Below are 19,367 nucleotides of genomic sequence, written 5' to 3'. Positions count from 1 at the left end.
AACCCAATTCCTACAGTGATGAATATGAGTGCGATTGAAATTCCTGGGGAGTTATACATTTGTGTATTGATAAGACCATTCACTATTTCTTGAAGCTCGATCTCTCCCCCGGATAAACCATATAGCCAAGAGAAACCATGAACAATGCGTTGAGAAAGGGCAGATGTATAGAACCTTTCAACGAGATAGTGTTTTTGCAACTCTCTCAAAATGAAATCTATTCCAAACATATATGCCATGGTTCCTTACTTCGACAGGGTACAAATATCTAAATTTGATATTTTTAAATACTTTTTCAGACCTGTTGCCGATACTAAGTACAGTCAAAAATTTAAGCAACAAGCATTTTTTTGACGAAAAATGTCACACTTTGCATCAGATAGTTTCAATCATTGAGTCACCAACAACAATTCACACGCAAGTTTTCACTCTTCTGAGTTCCGTTTCGTATTCATGACCGACCAGTAAACACAATGTAGTAAAAATTTATAGTTGTACAACTATATTTAGGGGGGGTAATGTCAACAGTGTTAAGAGGCGGCCAGAGAGATTGGGAGTACACTGTCATTTTCATTTTTGTGCAGCTTGTCAGAATTTTTATCTGACAGTCTTCAATACCTTACATCTTACATCTCCATCTTTTAGCCTAAGGATAGTTTTCATCTTTTTTGGCTCCCCCACATCTTACATCATCGTTTTGCCTTTTCAGATTATTATATATTTTTTAATAGTGCATAATTTTCTCATGTGTACTCTCTATGCTTTGAATATACGGCATGTTCATTTATTTGGTCTAGGGATAGGATTTTCAGGTTCCATGCATGATTGAGAAGAAGATTATTTCAGGTTTACTAAAGGTTTATACTCGAGTTCATGCCACTCGTCAGTCACTCATTCCACAGGCATTCATTCAAGTTCTACACGTATCATGTTTTTCCAGTTTCCCCCATAGATTTTTAAACTCGACTGTCATTCGCACCACTACCAATGTGTATATAAAAATTCACAGTTCATGCTACATGGGTATTAATAATAAGTGACAAAATGAAGAAACATGTAATTCATCAATCCCAACATCCTCATTGGCTACCAACGTAGTTGCTTCACCATCAATTAACAACATGCAGTACACAAAAGACCACCTCATACTAAGTGTGTGCAATGTCCCCATTGCACAAAAGTCTGAAACACAAAAAAGAAACACAGATGCATAACACAGAAACAAATGCAATATAAATGACAGAATGAAAGAACAATGATAAAAAAAAAATAATGCAGCAGAAATAAAACGAAAAGATGGGGAAACAATGAACTCCCCCGATCAAGGCTCATCTTCGTCGTGTTCTGGTGGTGGCACTCCCGATGCATCCCCCTGCTGATGATAGTCATACTGAAAATGGTAAGGGAGAATGAACGACGGAGGTGGTGGTATGGTCCCTGGGTCAACGCCCTCTTGGACGAGCATAATGCGCATCATGGACTCGATGTAGGTGAAATGTTCGTTAAAGATCGCGTTGACTCGATCATATGATGAGTCATGAAGGCGAGAGTCTCATCCATCTTGTCGTTTTGGGACCGCCTGCGGGGCTGTGGCTGCAGGCGACGCGGGGCGACGGTGCTCGATCCACCTGCATTTCCTTCATAAGTGGGGAAGTCACTATGTCGCTTAGCATTTTTTCTCTGTAGGTCTTCTACACAAATAACCTTCATCGGCTGCAGCCACTCCTCATCATCACGGAACACAACCCCCGCCCTTGCACACAACTCTGATATGATGGTGGGAAAGAAAAGACCGATGTGGCTATTATGAACGCTCATCATGATTTGAGAATTGATGAGCTTGCCCACATTGATGTTGTAGTTCTGAGATAAAGCATATAGCACCACTACCCGCTCCTTTTGTACCTCGCTTTTGTGTGAGACCAGCATCATTCTCCTTGCCAAAAACAAATACCAAAGGACAATATCGGCCTTCAAATATTTCTCGTCAAAACAATTCGGTGGCCCCCCAAATGGCTTCCAGGTCGCCCTTGGATGACACAAAGTCTCGAGTATCACAGTGTAATCAGGGGCAGCAACCAATTCCTCGAAGGCGGAGTCATCAACCTCGCCCGTTTCTAAAAATGTGTTAATCGTGACCGAATCAAACGACACAAGTCTACCCCGAACAAAGGCCTTGACATCCGTCCTTTCACCCGCATTGGCATAAAATTCTTGAACCACAGACACAACAGCAGAATTTGGATGACTTCCAAACGTTTCCCAGCCCCGCCTACCCAACTCCACAAGAGGCCCTAAGTGTCTATCCTCAAATTGCCTATGAAATCCCCTCTCGGCTATCGGGTTTCTACGAATTTTTACATGGTCACACCGAGCCCGAGCCGCCTCATTCTACAACACACTTCCCCATCTCCATCGTCTATTATCATGGCCCCCCAAGAAATTGAATGGTAATCCCAGCTGTTCCTCATCTTCTTCATTTGATAGAACTCGATTTGTGAATGAGGCGGCTCGGGCTCGGTATGACCATGCAAAAATTCATAGAAACCCGATATCCAAGAGGGGATTTCGTAGGCAATTTGAGGATAGACACTTACAACACACTTCCCCATCTCCATCGTCTATTATCATGGCCCCCCAAGAAATTGAAAGGTAATCCCAGCTCTTCCTCATTTTTTTCATTTGATAGAACTCGATTTGTGAATGAGGCGGCTCGGGCTCGGTATGACCGTGCAAAAATTCATAGAAACTCGATATCCAAGAGGGGATTTCGTAGGCAATTTGAGGATAGACACTTAGGGCCTCTTGTGGAGTTGGGTAGGCGGGGATGAGAAAAGTTTGGAAGTCAGTCAAATTGTGCTGTTGTGTCTATGGTTCGAGAATTTTATGCCAATGCCGGTGAAAGGACAGATGGCAAGGCCTTTGTTCGGGGTAGACTTGTGTCGTTTGATTCGGTCACGATTAACATATTTTTAGAAACGACCGAGGTTGATGACTCCGCTTTTCGTGTCATTGGTTGATTCCCCTGATTACACTGTGATACTCGAGACTCTGTGTCATCCATAGGCGACCTGGAAACCATCAGGGGGGCCACCGAGTTGTTTTGACGAGAAATATTTGAAGGCTGATATTGCCCTTTGGTATTTGTTTTTGGCAAGAAGAATGATGTCGGTCTCACACAAGAGCGAGGTACAAAAAGAGCGGGCAGTGGTGCTATATGCTTTATCTCATAACTACGACATCAATTTGGGCTAGCTCATCAATTTTCAAATCATGATGAGCGTTCATAACAGCCACATCGGCCTTTTCTTTCCCACCATCATATCAAAGTTCTGTGCAAGGGAGGGGGTTCTGTTCCGTGATGATGAAGAGTGGCTGCAGCCGATGAAGGCTATTTGTGTGGAAGAATTATAGAGGAAAAATGCTAAGAGACATAGTGACTTCCCCACTTATGAAGGAAATGCAGGTCGATCGAGCACCGCCGCCCCGCGTCGCCTGTAGCCACAGCCCCGCAGGTGGTCCCAAAACGACAAGATGGATGAGAATATCGCCTTCATGACTCATCATGATCGAGTCAACGCGATCTTTAAAGAACATTTCACTTACATCGAGTCCATGATGCGCACTATGCTCGTCCAAATGGGCGTTGACCCAGGGACCATACCACCACCTCCGCCGTTCATTATCCCTTACCATTTTCAGTATGACTATCATCAGCAGGGGGATGCATCGAGAGTGCCACCACCGGAACACGACGATGATGAACCTTGATCAGGGGAGTTCATTGTTTCCTTTTCTTTTCGTTTTTATTTTCTGTTGTATTATTTTTTTTATCATTGTTGTTTCAATCTGCCATTTATATTGTATTTGTTTTTGTGTTATGCATCTGTGTTTCGTTTTTGTGTTTCAATCTTTTGTGCAATGGCGACATTGTACACACTTAGTATGAGGGGGTCGTTTGTGTACTGCATGTTGTTAATTGACGGTGAAGCAACTACGTTGGTGGCCAGTGAGGATGTTGGGATTGATGAATTACATGTTTCTTCGTTTTGTCACTCGTTATTAATACCCATGTAGCATGAACTGTGAATTTTTATATACACATATATTGGGTTTTGTTAGTGGTGTGAATGATAGTCGAGTTTACAAATCTGTGGGAGAAACTGGAAAAACATGATATATGAGTAGAAGTTGAATGAATGTATGTGGAATCGAGTGACTGACCAGTGGCATGAACTCGAGTAGAAAACTTTAGTAGACCTGGAATAACCTTCTTCCAAATCGTGCATGGAACATGAAAATCATATCCCTAGGACAAATAATTGAACATGCCGTATATTCAAAGTCTAGTGAGTACACATGAGAAAATTATGCACTTATTCAAGGTAAATAATGTGAAAAGCAGAAAGGGTGTAAGGTGTGGGGGAGCAAAAAAAGATGAAATCATATCCCTAGGTTGAAAAGATGGAGATATAAGGCGTTGAAGACCGTCGAATGAAAATTCTGACAAGTGCATAATGAAAATGATCGGTGTACTCACTATCTTTTTGGACCACTTGAACACTTGTTGACATTACCCCCCCTAAATATCGTTGTACAACCATGAAATCTATTACACTGTGTTTACTGGTCGGTCACGAATAGAAACATAACTCAGGAGAGTGAAAATTTTGTTGAATTATTGATTTGGTGACTCAAATGATTTGTGAATAAAACTATCTGAATCACAAGCTAGTAGAACCCACAGTACACACAAACACATTTTCTGTCCAAATAAAAATGCTATGTGGTGCTTTGAAAGGGATGTTAATGGATGCCAGTGATTTGACTAATTGGATGTAGTTCAAAAACCTGCTGAGGCATGAAATGTCAGTTTGCTGTTTCGCAATCGATTTACTTGTTTTAATACTTTTACTTTGTGTTTTGTTTCGTGTCTTGGTTGTGGTCTATGATCTATTTTGCTTGAGGGCAAGCAAAAGGTCAGTATGAGGGGGTTGATCTATTTTTATATATACATATGGAACCCTTTACTCGTGCCTTGTTACGCACCGTGTTTTACAATTTACGTATATATCTTTCAAAGGGATACATCCACCTAAATTGTACATTCATATGATACGTGTATGCATAAATGCTCCGTCGAGTCGAAAAAACTTGGGGGAAAATCTTTTATAACTTGCACATTATGATGGAAATTTGTTCAGTTAAACGCATCATATCATTTTGTCTAACCTTCCGCGCTGTTAAGTCTACAAAGAATATACTCAAGTCGGTAAGAGCCTCCCAAATATCTCGTGGTAATAACTCTTCGAATACAACAAGAATTAGTCGCTGCATGAATACATGACAGACACGACTCTTCATACCAAACATACGCAACTTGTTCATGTCTATACAGCGTGCCATTTTAGAAACATACACATCAGAGAATCTAACTTCTTTGAGCCATCTAAAAAGTACTTATCGGGCATGCTTCTCAAGTGTGTAATTTTCTTTCTATATTTTTCGTCTGTTGTAGATGGATACAACTTAGTTCTAATACCCATCTGAACAAGATCCGCTCTTGATTTGGCATTATTCTTCGTACGGCCTTGAATATTACAAACAGTGTTAAAGACATTTTTCTCAATATGCATGACATTCAAGTTATGTCTTATAAGGTTCGTACTCCAATATGGAAGCTCCCAAAAAATACTCCGTCTACTCCAACCACATCTCTTCAAGTTACAAATTTTTTTATTGATTGTGTCAGAGCCAATCTCATAGGAAGGTCTAAAACCAAACTTGTCCAACTCATTGAGTAATTTATCCCCATGTTTCAGTTATAGAAGCCGACTGTAACACTTGTCTACCTCTGAGAAACATTACCTCTGAGAAACATTGTCCTATTACGAAGCAATGTGTAATATTCAGGTAAAAACTTCCGATGATTTTCGAACCATGATGTTTTGCCACTACATGGCAAAGTAAAGACGTCTGAATCTGACATGCAGTGAGGACATGCTTGTTTTCCGACAGTGCTCCAACCATACAACATTGCGTATGCGGGAAATCGCTTATCGTCCACATCAAAGAAACCCGTATATTTAAATTTTGTTGTGTGTGAATGTCATACGTGGGAACATCATTACACCACAAGGATTGAAGCTCAGCAATTAACGGCTGAAAGAATACGTACAGTTTGTCTTTGGGGTTACTCAGTCCACGTGCAATCACAAACAAGAACATGTATTCGTCTTTCATACACATCCAATGTGGTAAATTTTATGGAGTAACAATGATAGGACATGACAAATACTGCTGGCGACTTTGTCCAAACGATTGAAATCCATCTGTTGATAATCATAATTTCACATTTCGGATTTCTGATGAAAAAGATAGATGCAAAGCGTCAAAATGACGTCACGTTGCAGAATTAGAAGGGTGTGTCATATTGTCACTGTCAAAATGGTGATCATTATGCTAACGCATATGTGACACTGTAGCTTTTGAAGCATACAATATTTGCAAACGTGGAGTGATCAGAAAATAATACATCAACTTGAATGGAATTCCCTTCTTATTAGGAATTTGAGATCAACGTCTAATACGTTTGTACCGAGAATGTTCAAATATCTTACACTCTGTTAAAACATCGTTAACACTCCAGTATATCATACAACTAGTATTTAACCCGTGCGATGCACGGGATGATATTATTAAAAATTAGTGAAAATTGAATAGATATTTAAATTGAAAAAAATATTATAATTATAAAAATTAAACTATTTTTCGTTTATTTTAAAAAACTTTATTAAATACAACGCATGTCGATTAATTTTTTTTGCTAATAATCATTATCATATAACAAAAGTTTAGATTGTGATAGCTTAAGGCAATGACATGATGCTTATCATGTTTAGTGTATTGATGTCGGCCACCAATCTTAATACATATTTAATTCTTTAATTTTCGAGAAGCAGTATATTTTTATTTTTTTAACATGTGATAAAAAATATTTTTAAATCACAATCAATAAAATTAATGATAAATAATTTTTAAAAATTCAGTAATTTCGTCTAAATCTACATTCACAAACAATTTTGTGACATGACACGTGTTTGACACATTTGAATGATAACAATAATTGTTTCATCAATATCTTTATCCAAATGGGTTGTGATGTTATTTACAAAATATCTTCATAATATACACAACCTACCTATTATTTCGAAAGAAAAATGAAAATGTAATCATAAGTAAATTATGTATGTAAAACCCGGGATTTTGTACAATCGAGATCATATCAGATTAATATCATAGGAATAATTTGAGTATGCTTGGGTAGAGTAATCTTGGATATTATCTAAGATTTGAGTTGATATAGAGATATCGGGATAAAAATCAGGCAAAAGATGATAAAATCCCTAGTATTCGAAATTAATCAGTAGATATATATGCAAATTTCGAAATTTGTATGGGATAAAAGATGTAAATTTCGAACAATATCACAGATAGATCACGATCCGAGATAAAAGATTTAAGTCAGATTTCAACGCGATATCACTCGATCTCGATAGCAGCCAACCTCTATAAATAGGAGGGCCCTGTATTCGAAAATCACACCTCACAACACACTCAAATTTTCGAGAATCTCCCCCTAGTCCCTTAGGAGTTTTCGAGCACAGCGAAGCGCTGTCCGCCGTCCAGCTAGGGAAGTACGAATTTCAAAGAACCCTGGTTTTTCAAGAATTTAAGGTAAGTGGGCTGTTTTAAATTTCGGTTTTATGTAAAAAAGATTTCGGTTTTTGGTTTTTAAAATTTGATCAAGCACCGTCGTTTTGTCTATGCATTTTTACGAAAATTTTGGTACGTTTATGTTTGGCACTGTGAGGATTCCCTGAAAATGGGTGGAATTCCAACATATGGCCCTTAACAGTGGGATAGAACTGTTTTACGGCCTCGCCCCCTTAGAGGATCAAAACTTAGGAACTGATATCAGTAAACCATGAAAGGTGAAAAATCGCAGTGTTATTATGATATGATTATGATGTTACGATTATGAAAAGCATGCTATGTTATGATTCGAAATTGTTATAAAATGTTATGTGGTATTCAAATTCCCCCACTTGCTGAGTATTCCCAAAATACTCACCCCTTACAATCTTCCTCAGATAAATCTGAAGAATAGATTGAAGAAGAAGAATTTGAACAATTTTGGGGATGATGAATTTTGCGATTTAGTTTAGTTATGTTATTCTTTTTTTGAATTTTAGTACTTTTAATTTCATGTTAGACGCTTCCGCAGATTTATTTTAATTCAGTTGTAAAGACAGTTGTTTTTTTGAGAAATTATGATTAATAAACTGGTATTTCGGTTTATACTGTGCTACGAGGCTGGTTGTTTTTAATTGTGTGATTGATAAACAACGCCGATGTCGACTAACCCCGGTCTCGGGGCGTGACAATGTATAAATCAGAAAAGTTATTTTATTAACATTTACTATGTGTATTACAAAACAATGTCAATAAATTTTATAATGTATCTTCAAATAAGATGTTTTCTTTCTTTAGAATTGGTTTAATCATTTCCATTACAGGACATTTTATACTATCATGTATACATGAACTTTGTAATATAGAAGAAAATTATCACATTAGTAATACGTAATAATCAAAATTTTGTAAAATATAAGAATAATATTTTTTACTTCTCAATCATGAAAGACATATTTCAAATTTAATATTTGTTGTTCTCGTTGTTTCTATATGTAGATAGTTCATAACAACGAACAAATCTAAATTTAAACGAACATTACATCTTGGAATGATTCAACTCATATATGGTACTAAAAAGATGGGTCATTTCAGAATTCAATTTTGGAGTAGATAAATTTAGTAAGATAAATATAATAAAATTGGTTTCTAATATATTATGCAATATTACATTATTTATAATTTAAAATTCAAATAAGACATCTCAAGAGACAAACATTATATATTGAATACGTTTGATATAATTATACCATACATTAACTCTTTCAAATTATGAAATTTCGAATGACATGCATTGAGTGTCAAACATTTCTGATTATTGGGAGTAATATACATGTTTATTGAGAGTAATTTAATGTCCATTTGAAAATCTTTTGAATCTATCTCTTTTAATTTTCTTATACATGTCTTTGGGGTTACTCGGTCCACGTGCAATCACAAACAAGAACATGTATTCGTCTTTCATACACATCCAATGTGGTAAATTTTATGGAGTAACAATGATAGGACATGACAAATACTGCTGGCGACTTTGTCCAAACGATTGAAATCCATCTGTTGATAGTCATAATTTCACATTTCGGATTTCTGATGAAAAAGATAGATGCAAAGCGTCAAAATGACGTCACGTTGCAGAATCAGAAGGGTGTGTCATATTGCCACTGTCAAAATGGTGATCATTATGCTAACGCATATGTGACACTGTAGCTTTTGAAGCATACAATATTTGCAAACGTGGAGTGATCAGAAAATAATATATCAACTTGTATGGAATTCCTTCTTCTTAGGAATTTGAGATCAACGTCTAATACGTTTGTACCGAGAATGTTCACATATCTTACACTCTGTTAAAACATCGTTAACACTCCAGTATATCATACAATTATTCTCGCATGCAACAATCTTCTCAACCAGAAGCCCTAAATCTTTGATAAGTTTCTTGGCCGCGTAAAAACTCAGGGAGGTAGTTATCAGACGGACATAACTCTGACATGGATTGACTCATGTCATTGTAATTGCGCTCGGACATGTTGTGTTCATGTTTAATCTTCAGTAACTGAGCGAGCACAGACAACACAGAATGACCGTGTGGGTTTCCATCCCAAATTTCTTTCTCGGCTGATTTAATGCTTTCATACAATAATTTAATATAACTGTTTGGACATTCAGGAACTTCGAAAACAATATTTATTGTAGGATTTTCTTCACCAAAATTCTCATTCTCAATTTCATTGTTCTCTTTGAAGTTAACATTTTCTTCAATATTATCAAAAAAATCCGGAAATGTAGTTTGAGAAATTTGTAGTGCAACACGATACGAAAATGACGAAGGAGCATTCATATTAAGATCAAGATTGAACTGATGAATGTATTTCACTCCATGAAAAAACCAATTGTAATAATTCGGTACAAATCCATAACGACCGAGATGTACCTTAACGATATCTTCATCTAAATATATTTTGTTCTGAAATTTTTTCGATTGCAAGCACAACGTATATTTCCATCTAAAACACTCAGGTCAAAATGCAAATGTTACAAACGACTCTAGACCAATACAATATTCATTCGCTAGAAATCCATTCTCCAACCAACAATACATTCAATTTCTAACGTTATCTATTTTATCCTACAAAAGAATAAATAAGATGTATTTTACTGAATCACTATCATTTATTCATTAATTAAAAAATTAATATATGAACTCCTTAATTCTCACTGAACATTATAAGTAGGCATATTTTTAATAATTTTAATGTTGAAAATTAACTTGAACATTTAAATTATATAATATTTTAATAACAAACATGTAATATATATTATTTAATTTCTAAATAACATTCAATAAAAACAAATTAAACTATGTATACTACAACAAACTTACAATCTCACCGTAGAAGACGTCGGAGCACTGTTCACACGCAAGAATATCAGTTGGAAAACGACCTGCACTACAAGCTAACAAAATTCATGATCTTAACCAACACTCACAAAACTACCAAGAATTGAAGCAAAAAAACTTATCACAAATCGAAACTAAAATCGCACAAGAGAAAAAAAGCTATCACTGATGTGAAGTGTTGCAGAGAAAAATATATCGAATACGCCCATATTTATAGGTAATTTGCGACGGTTTTTCTGAACCGCCGCTAATAACGACGGTTTTTGTTGCAAACCGTCACTAAAATTGGCGATCGTTTTTTCAAAACCATAAAAAAACCGTCGCTAACACATTTGTTTTTTGTAGTGTTTCTAGTTCTCGAGGTATATCTCATAATTTCTGAAACTTAATAGTATGAATTATTATTTTTTAATTACATGCAACTCAAAAATATTTTTCTCATAAATCATCCGCAGTTTTTTTGGCATGAATATATTTGATGAGAAATTGAAGATTTAGTAACCGGTGAAGTACATCATCCATAACTTTCTAATTATTGAATTATGTACCATAATTTCCATTTAAGTATTAATAAATAAATAATTAAAATATTTTATAAATGTGTATAATATTTATGTATGTAATTCATATATATAAATGTATGTATATGTATGCAATTCGTATATATAAATGATATATGTACGTTATAATATTTATGCACAAGGGTTTTCTGTTAGCTAAAGGAATGACGCGACTCCAATGTGGCTTAGGCTACTCTTCAAAATGACGCGAGTGAGGTGGTTTTTGATTACGATGAGGATGATGCATGTCTTGAAATTGATGCGGCTCAGATATTCTGTCAAGCATTACACAAATCCTCTCGTCAATTTGTATAGTTTCCGTAATAACGGTCTCCAATACCTCACGAGGTTGATCTTGCAACGAAAGTCTATGAAACCAACTCCTCAAAACTTCAGCAGTGTTACTCTGAAAAATAATTAAAATAATCATCATTAAATGAGTAAACATTTAAAATATTGTATTGTAAATTTGAAAAAAAAAAAAGTATATTATAACAAACTTACATAACACATCTAAAATTTTCATCACCAGGCCTATATCCATATTCTGCTTGAGAATCGACGGGGTTTATCAAACGACGAGTTATTTTATCATACCACATAGTGTACTCACGTGTCATGCCTATATTTTTTTTATTGTAGGCTTATCCTCAGCAATCATATTGACACGATCATCCCATGAGTCAAATTTTTTTTTTTTATGATGTTCAACAAATTTATAGTTTCGCTTGCCCTTGTCAAGTGCATTCATTAAATTCATCATCATCAAATTCTGGCCTTGGAATGTGCTGCAATTGGCCAAATTTCCACATAACTCAGTCTAGACGATACATTTCGACAATATTGAAACATATAAGTGGGTACACCGAATGCCGATATTCTTGTCAAATTCATTAGAATACAATACTCATTTAAACTACGACGAATGAAAAAAATAATTAACTAAGATGCAAAACTCTAAACATATATAACTTGCAATTATATTAATTTTTTTAATAAATATCTGGTTGGGTTCCATCTTATCCAACAAGTCACGAATCACTCACACTGGGTGAGCAGAGTATGTGTCCGTATAAAATTATGGTTTCACCTATATGAAAATAAATTTGACAATATATATACAATGCACATAACAAAAACATGTTTACACAACAATTTATGATTATATCTTTCGCCAAATGGAGAGAACAAAAGGATTTGGTCACTGTGCTCGTCGTCATCAGGAATGTCTCCAAATGAATCTGGACAAAGAAAAGTAAGTCTAGACAATGCTCAAACCTGAAACAATAATACATAAATTAAACATAATAATGAGTGTGTAACGAAAAAAATGTTCCAAAATAATAAATAATTCTTAATTAATATATATTTGTAAAATGAAATTCGGTCCTGCAATTTAACCTTTGCCAATAGTTGATGTAGTACATAATTCACGGTAGATAAATGCTAGTACAACACTTCCCAACTGTAGAGACCTAATTAATGTCTTGGAGAAGACGTAAGTACATATTATCGAACAACCATCCGAATCAGGTAACATACATCCTCCGATAATCATCAATGTCACATATCAACTCAACATCTTGCAACGTTATTGTTATCTCACCAATGCGAAGATGAAATGTATGGGTCTCCCGAGGCTATCTTTCAACGAGAGCCGTAATCAAATGATTATTATATTTGAGAAATTCACAATGAATAATGCCATAGAGTCATATATCATTTTAACACGCAAGAACGTGATAATGTATTACATTATCTTCACACAATTTTGATACAATATTTTCATATCGGCATACCTATAAAGTTTTATCCAAATTATTTGCTGAGATCACGCTTGATATATGAGTTTCCTGTCTCTGTAAAACACTATCATCTATGAATCCTGCGTTAAATTCCATCTTGTATTTCATATAAAAATTAACTAGTCATAAATAAAAAATATTAAATTATACTATAACTTTGATTTAATTTGTATAAATGTAATAATTAAAATTTTAAAAATAAAATAGTTATGATAAAATTAAAAAATAAAATAATAATAATAACCTTAATAAAACACTTAATAATTTATTTTTAAAATTTAATACAAGTACACTTTAATTTTAAGAATAATAAAAAAGTAGTATCCAAATTGATATTTATCGTTTTAGTAAAATAAAAATGATAATAATATATACTATTTAAATAAATATTATATTATTGATAAAATTATAAATTCTAATCGTATTATTTATGTAAATGATAAATACAACAACAATATTAACAATAAACTATTATAACTAATATCTTCGTTAATTTAATATATTAATTTATAACAAATAAACTGCAAGAACATATAAAATAAATATAAACTACAAGAAATAATTTTCAATAAATAAAAACAAATATACAACTATAAAAATAAAATAATAGCGAATATATTAATAATGATAATTTTATAAATAAAACCATTCAATTTTGTTACAACACATAATAATAAATTTAACAAATTATATATCAGAAAACTCATTTGAAAAGTGTGTTTTGAAAGTGAACGTAGATGCTGCCATTGGAATACAAGGTGAGGAGGACAACGGCCATCTCCCCGCCTAACATCATGGATGACCAATTTGGCTTGTGGAGTCCGACCGCGCTCTTTTTCCCGAGGATGACAATGTCGCAGAAGCCATCCGTGCCAAGTCACAGGGAGCGAGCTTCGATTTTGCATTGCTCTCGGAATGCCAACCAAGTCGCCCATAAACTTGCTCGAAATATAAAAAATCAATGACTAGTAATATTATTTTTCTCTATTCTCTATAATGTGGTACAAACAACCAACAACCTTTTCAAAACACCGATTGTAAAAAAGTTAATTTACACAAGTGAAATAACTAAACTAATTAATTTTTAGAAGGCAAAAAGATCCTCCCCCAGCAAATCCTACAGACAGGACGATGAGACACGAAGCAGAGGATCGTTGGAACAAAATGAAAATAGCGGTGAGGAGCTACACAGTTTTGAAGAGATCCCAACTAGAGTGGTTAGTCCCGATAACTCCTCTCATCATAAGGCACAACCTAATATCTCTCTGGTCATTATGCCAACAGTGGATCAAGGAGATCAAAACCTGACAGAGCCGATTGATAAAGTGGTAAGAGTAGAAGAAAATATATTCTGCGAGATGGATAGCTTAATTACCCCTAAACCGACGCCCTTACCTCTGGTTAGTAATCAGAAGAAGTGGAAACGGCGAGCTCGTGAAAAGGGTACACATATTCGACATCAAGTGTAACGAACCGTACTTTTTACCATTCAAAATTTGCGGAAAAATTAAAATTTTCTTTAATATAAAATAATCTTCAATATTTGCCATAAAATACCACAACCAAATCCCCCATAAGAAAAGGTTATCAAAAGAGTCGTTCATAAAATATTTGAGATTCAACATCACCAATAAAATCTGCTAACAAAATACTTGCTCAAAATATCTCCCATCACATCATATAAATCAGAGTATTTTAAACTTTGCATAAAAACGTAAGCATGGCGGTCCTCGGGTTTAGCCTCCCGCTCAGTCCAAGCCTGCCACTTGGTCGCCACCTCCTGCCTCCTCATCAACATAAGCACCTGCATCGATCAAGTCTAGTGAGTCTAAAGACTCAACACGTATAAACTGGAATAACGAGTACTACATAATAAAATCGCATGCAACTTAAAAATAGAACATACATAACTTGAAACTTGAACTTGCATAATAAATTTAAAACTTTCATAATAACCTTAAAACTTGAACATACATACTTTTAAACTTGAACTTGAATAATAGCTTGAACTTTGCATAATAACTTTAAACCTTGCATAATAACTTTGAACTTTGCATAATAACTTTGAACATACGTACATACATACTCTGACGTGCCATCATCATAAACTTTCATAAACATACTGCATACTTGAACATACTTGAACATACGTAACTTCATCATTTTCGTAGAGGATGTTTCAAAGCAAGTGACCCTTAACATAATAAATATCTGATCAGACAAACCATAGTACTGGCTGACAGGGACGTATCCACTGCCACATACATAAGATCCCTGTTCATAATTTAACAGGCCAGTTGATCCACGTTCATAATTTAACGCTTCACAACCACGATCTAACCCGTTCATAATTTAACGGGCGGATTGGTCCCCGTTCATAATTTAACGCTTTCCAATCCTAACTTTCTTTCTTTGGTCACAAGACATTTAGCATACCTCAAAACTTCAAATATTTTTTCTTTGCACGTCATACATACTTTACTTGGCGTCGAGGGATTCGTTGGATGTCAATCGGGTCGTTGCTGCAACATACTAATATGAATACATAAACTTAACTTGTACAACTTAAACGTAAATGTCATGCTTAATCCCAAGCTAAATAAATTCTTAGAACATTCTATAATTTCCCATGACATAACCTTGTAAAACATCATATTAAACCATAGCATAAAACCTCAAATCAAATCTTAAATAATAAAAGAATATACCTAAAATCTGAAGGTACACGGACCCCGTCCCTAGGTCCGTATCATGGTCCGTGTCCGTGCGTTTAAAAATTGTTGTGATGAAATAAGAAGGCACGGACCTCGAGCCTACCTCCGTGTCCAGGTCCGTGTCCGCTCTGTTCGACGAATTATTTTATGAAAATTTTGCGACATGTCTATTCTCCCAATTAACACATAAGGCATCAAGATTCATCACTATGAGACCATTCTAGGACACCATAACAATGAACTAAATTTTTATAATCACCCTACAATTCATACGACCCAAAATATTTTCATTTATATTAAGTTTATTTCTTACGACTTCTTAATAATTCAAGCTCTTAACGACATGAATCAAAACCTCAAAAATACTCTAAACATCATTACTAACTTTCTTATATGCAGCAACGATCACCCGTCGATCCCCAACAAAGCCTGCAACATAAAAACTTCAAGAACATATTAAAATTCATAACTTTCTTGAAACACGATTTGAGCAGTCATACGAAAAACATCATAACTCACTCGTTTTTAATCCAAATAACTCGAATTTTATATCAAATCGAACGTATCAAAAAGATCTACGTTTTTGTCGTTAAAAGTTTTATCAAAATCTTTACTGAAAAATCGCAGTATTTTTCAGAACAACAAAAACGTTTCTAAAAAAAATGCAGTTTGAGCAGTCCTACGAAAAACGCTATAACTCACTCAATTTTCATCCAAATATTTCGAATTTTATATCAAATCGAACGTATCAAAAAGATCTACGTTTTTGTAGTTAAAAGTTTTCTCAAAATCTTTACTGAAAAATCGCAGTATTTTTCAGAACAACAAAAACGTTTCTAAAAAAATGCAGTTTGAGCAGTCCTACGAAAAACGCCATAACTCACTCAATTTTCATCCAAATATTTCGAATTTTATATCAAAACGAACGTGTCGAAAAGATCTACGTTTTTGTAGTTAAAAGTTTTCTCAAAATATTTACTGAAAAATCGCAGTATTTTTCAGAACAACAAAAACGTGAATTTGGTGATCCAAAATTGTTTCAAACTCGATCTAGACGTGATTGCTCAAACTTCTACGCATCGCACATATAATTTTTGCATAAATAACAACACAACGCATAATATGACAAGATCGATGCATCAAGAACAGAATATACGTGCCTTTTGATATTTAAAAATACCGTAACGACGATACCGAAGCAGAGATGATACGGGAGACGATCCGGGACGAACTTGGTTCAATTTTCTTCAAAGAAAACTTACTAAATATATGCTGGAAATTTTCAGAGGAGATGTGCTCGCTGAATGAAAAAGGAAAAGGGAAGAGAATGAAATAAATAGATTGAGAGAGGAGTGTTTTTTTAAAAACACAACCTTCTTTTTGTCAAAAAGGTTTAATAACATGTTTTGTTTTTGTTGTGTGTGTGTGATACGTGTAGGAGTAGGTGTAAAAGTGTGTTGAATTGTCAAATATTTTAATATGAATGTGTGGTGTGTGCGATATACATGTAAGTATATATATATATATATATATATATATATATATATATATATATATACATAAAATAATCATGCCAATTAAAATATTAAACAATTAATCAAATTAAAAATAAAATTTTAATCCTTTAAATAAATTTACTAAAATTTTCTATTCTTTAAAAGTTTAAAAATCCTTACATTGCTAAATACATGAATTAGATCTTTAAATTACTAAAACTAAATAATTCATTTAAAATACTCCAGTCTTAACTTAAAATAAAACACCGCATTAAAAAATTCACTAAAAATCGTCCCGGTCTCCTTTCCTCAATCTCGCCTCGAATAATCGCCTGAAACATAAAACTCTAGAAAACATTTTAACGTACATTAAATAAACATAAATAATTAAAATAATGAAATTTCATAAATTAAATAAATGCATGGATTTTACGTATACTGATTTTGGGCTTTACAATATCTCCCCCCCTTATAAAAATTTCGTCCTCGAAATTAAGTCTTACCGAACAACTCTGGGTAGCGAATTCTCATATCTGCTTCAGCTTCCCAAGTGGCCTCCTCCACTGATTGATTCAGCCACTGGACTTTGACTAACTTAGTCGTCTTATTACGAAGTCTACGCTCTTGTCTGTCTAAAATTTTAATCGGTCTTTCCTCATAAGACAAGTCTGGAGTCAACTGCAACGGCTCATGGCTCAGAACATGCGAAGGATTTGCTAAATACTTCCTCAACATTGAAACATGAAATACATTGTGCACTCCTGCCAGATTCGGCGGTAGGGCTACACGATAAGCTAATGTCCCAACTCTGTCAAGAATTTCAAAAGGTCCAATAAATCTCGGACTCAGCTTACCTCTTTTCCCAAATCTCATAACACCTTTCATAGGTGCTATCTTGACGAATACATGATCACCTTCAGCAAATTCAAGATCTCTCCTTCTCTTATCAGCATAACTCTTCTGGCGACTCTGGGCGGTCTTCATTCTATCACGAATCTTAACCACCACGTCTGCAGTCTGCTGAACTATCTCTGGACAAAGTTCTGCTCTCTCACCAACTTCATCCCAATGAACTGGCGATCTACACTTCCGTCCATACAAAGCCTCGTAAGGAGCCATACCTATTGATGATTGGAAACTGTTATTGTAGGTAAACTCCACTAGAGGTATATTAAACTCCCAAGTCCCCTGAAAATCAATCATACAAGCTCTCAACAAATCTTCTAATATCTGTATCACTCGCTCAGACTGGCCATCTGTCTGAGGATGAAATGCAATACTGAATAGCAATTTCGTCCCCATAGCTGCATGTAAACTCTTCCAGAAGGACGATGTAAACCTCGGATCCCTGTCTGACACAATAGAAACTGGAATCCCATGCAAACGAACTATCTCCCTTATATAAAGTTCTGCATACTGCGTCATGGAGAAAGTCGTCTTCACTGGTAAGAAATGTGCCGACTTAGTTAATCGATCCACTATAACCCAAATGGCATTAGATCCTCTGACTGACCTCGGCAAACCAACAACAAAATCCATGGTGATATTCTCCCATTTCCACTCTGGAATGGGAAGTGACTTAAGCATCCCTGCTGGTCTCTGATGCTCTGCTTTCACCTGCTGACAAGTGAGACATTCTGATACATATCTGCGGATATCTCGTTTCATCCCTGGCCACCAATACAAAATTTGCAAGTCTTTGTACATCTTGGTACCTCCTGGGTGAATAGAATACGGAGATGCATGTGCCTCTGACAAAATATCCTGTCTGATTGAATCACCACTAGGCACCCACATTCTATCTTTGTATCTCACAATACCATCTGACACTGTGTAGAGAACACTGCCCTTCGTTTCATCTTTTAGTCTCCATTTCTGTAGTTGCTCATCTGAAGACTGTCCTGCTCGAATACGATCTAGCAAGGAAGATTTGACTGTCAGATTAGACAGCTTAGGAGTTCTGCCCTTGCGGTAAACTTCCAAGTCAAACCTTTGAATCTCATACTGAAGATATCTCTGAGCTGATAAATGAGCTATGACTGAAATTTTTCTGCTCAATGCGTCTGCGACAACATTAGCTTTTCCCGGATGATAGCTAATTTCACAGTCGTAATCCTTCACCAATTCTAACCAAC

This window comes from Primulina eburnea, unplaced genomic scaffold (genome assembly GCF_022965805.1).
Source record: "Primulina eburnea isolate SZY01 unplaced genomic scaffold, ASM2296580v1 ctg186, whole genome shotgun sequence".
NCBI lineage: Eukaryota > Viridiplantae > Streptophyta > Magnoliopsida > Lamiales > Gesneriaceae > Primulina > Primulina eburnea.
This window is presented reverse-complemented; position numbering follows the sequence as displayed.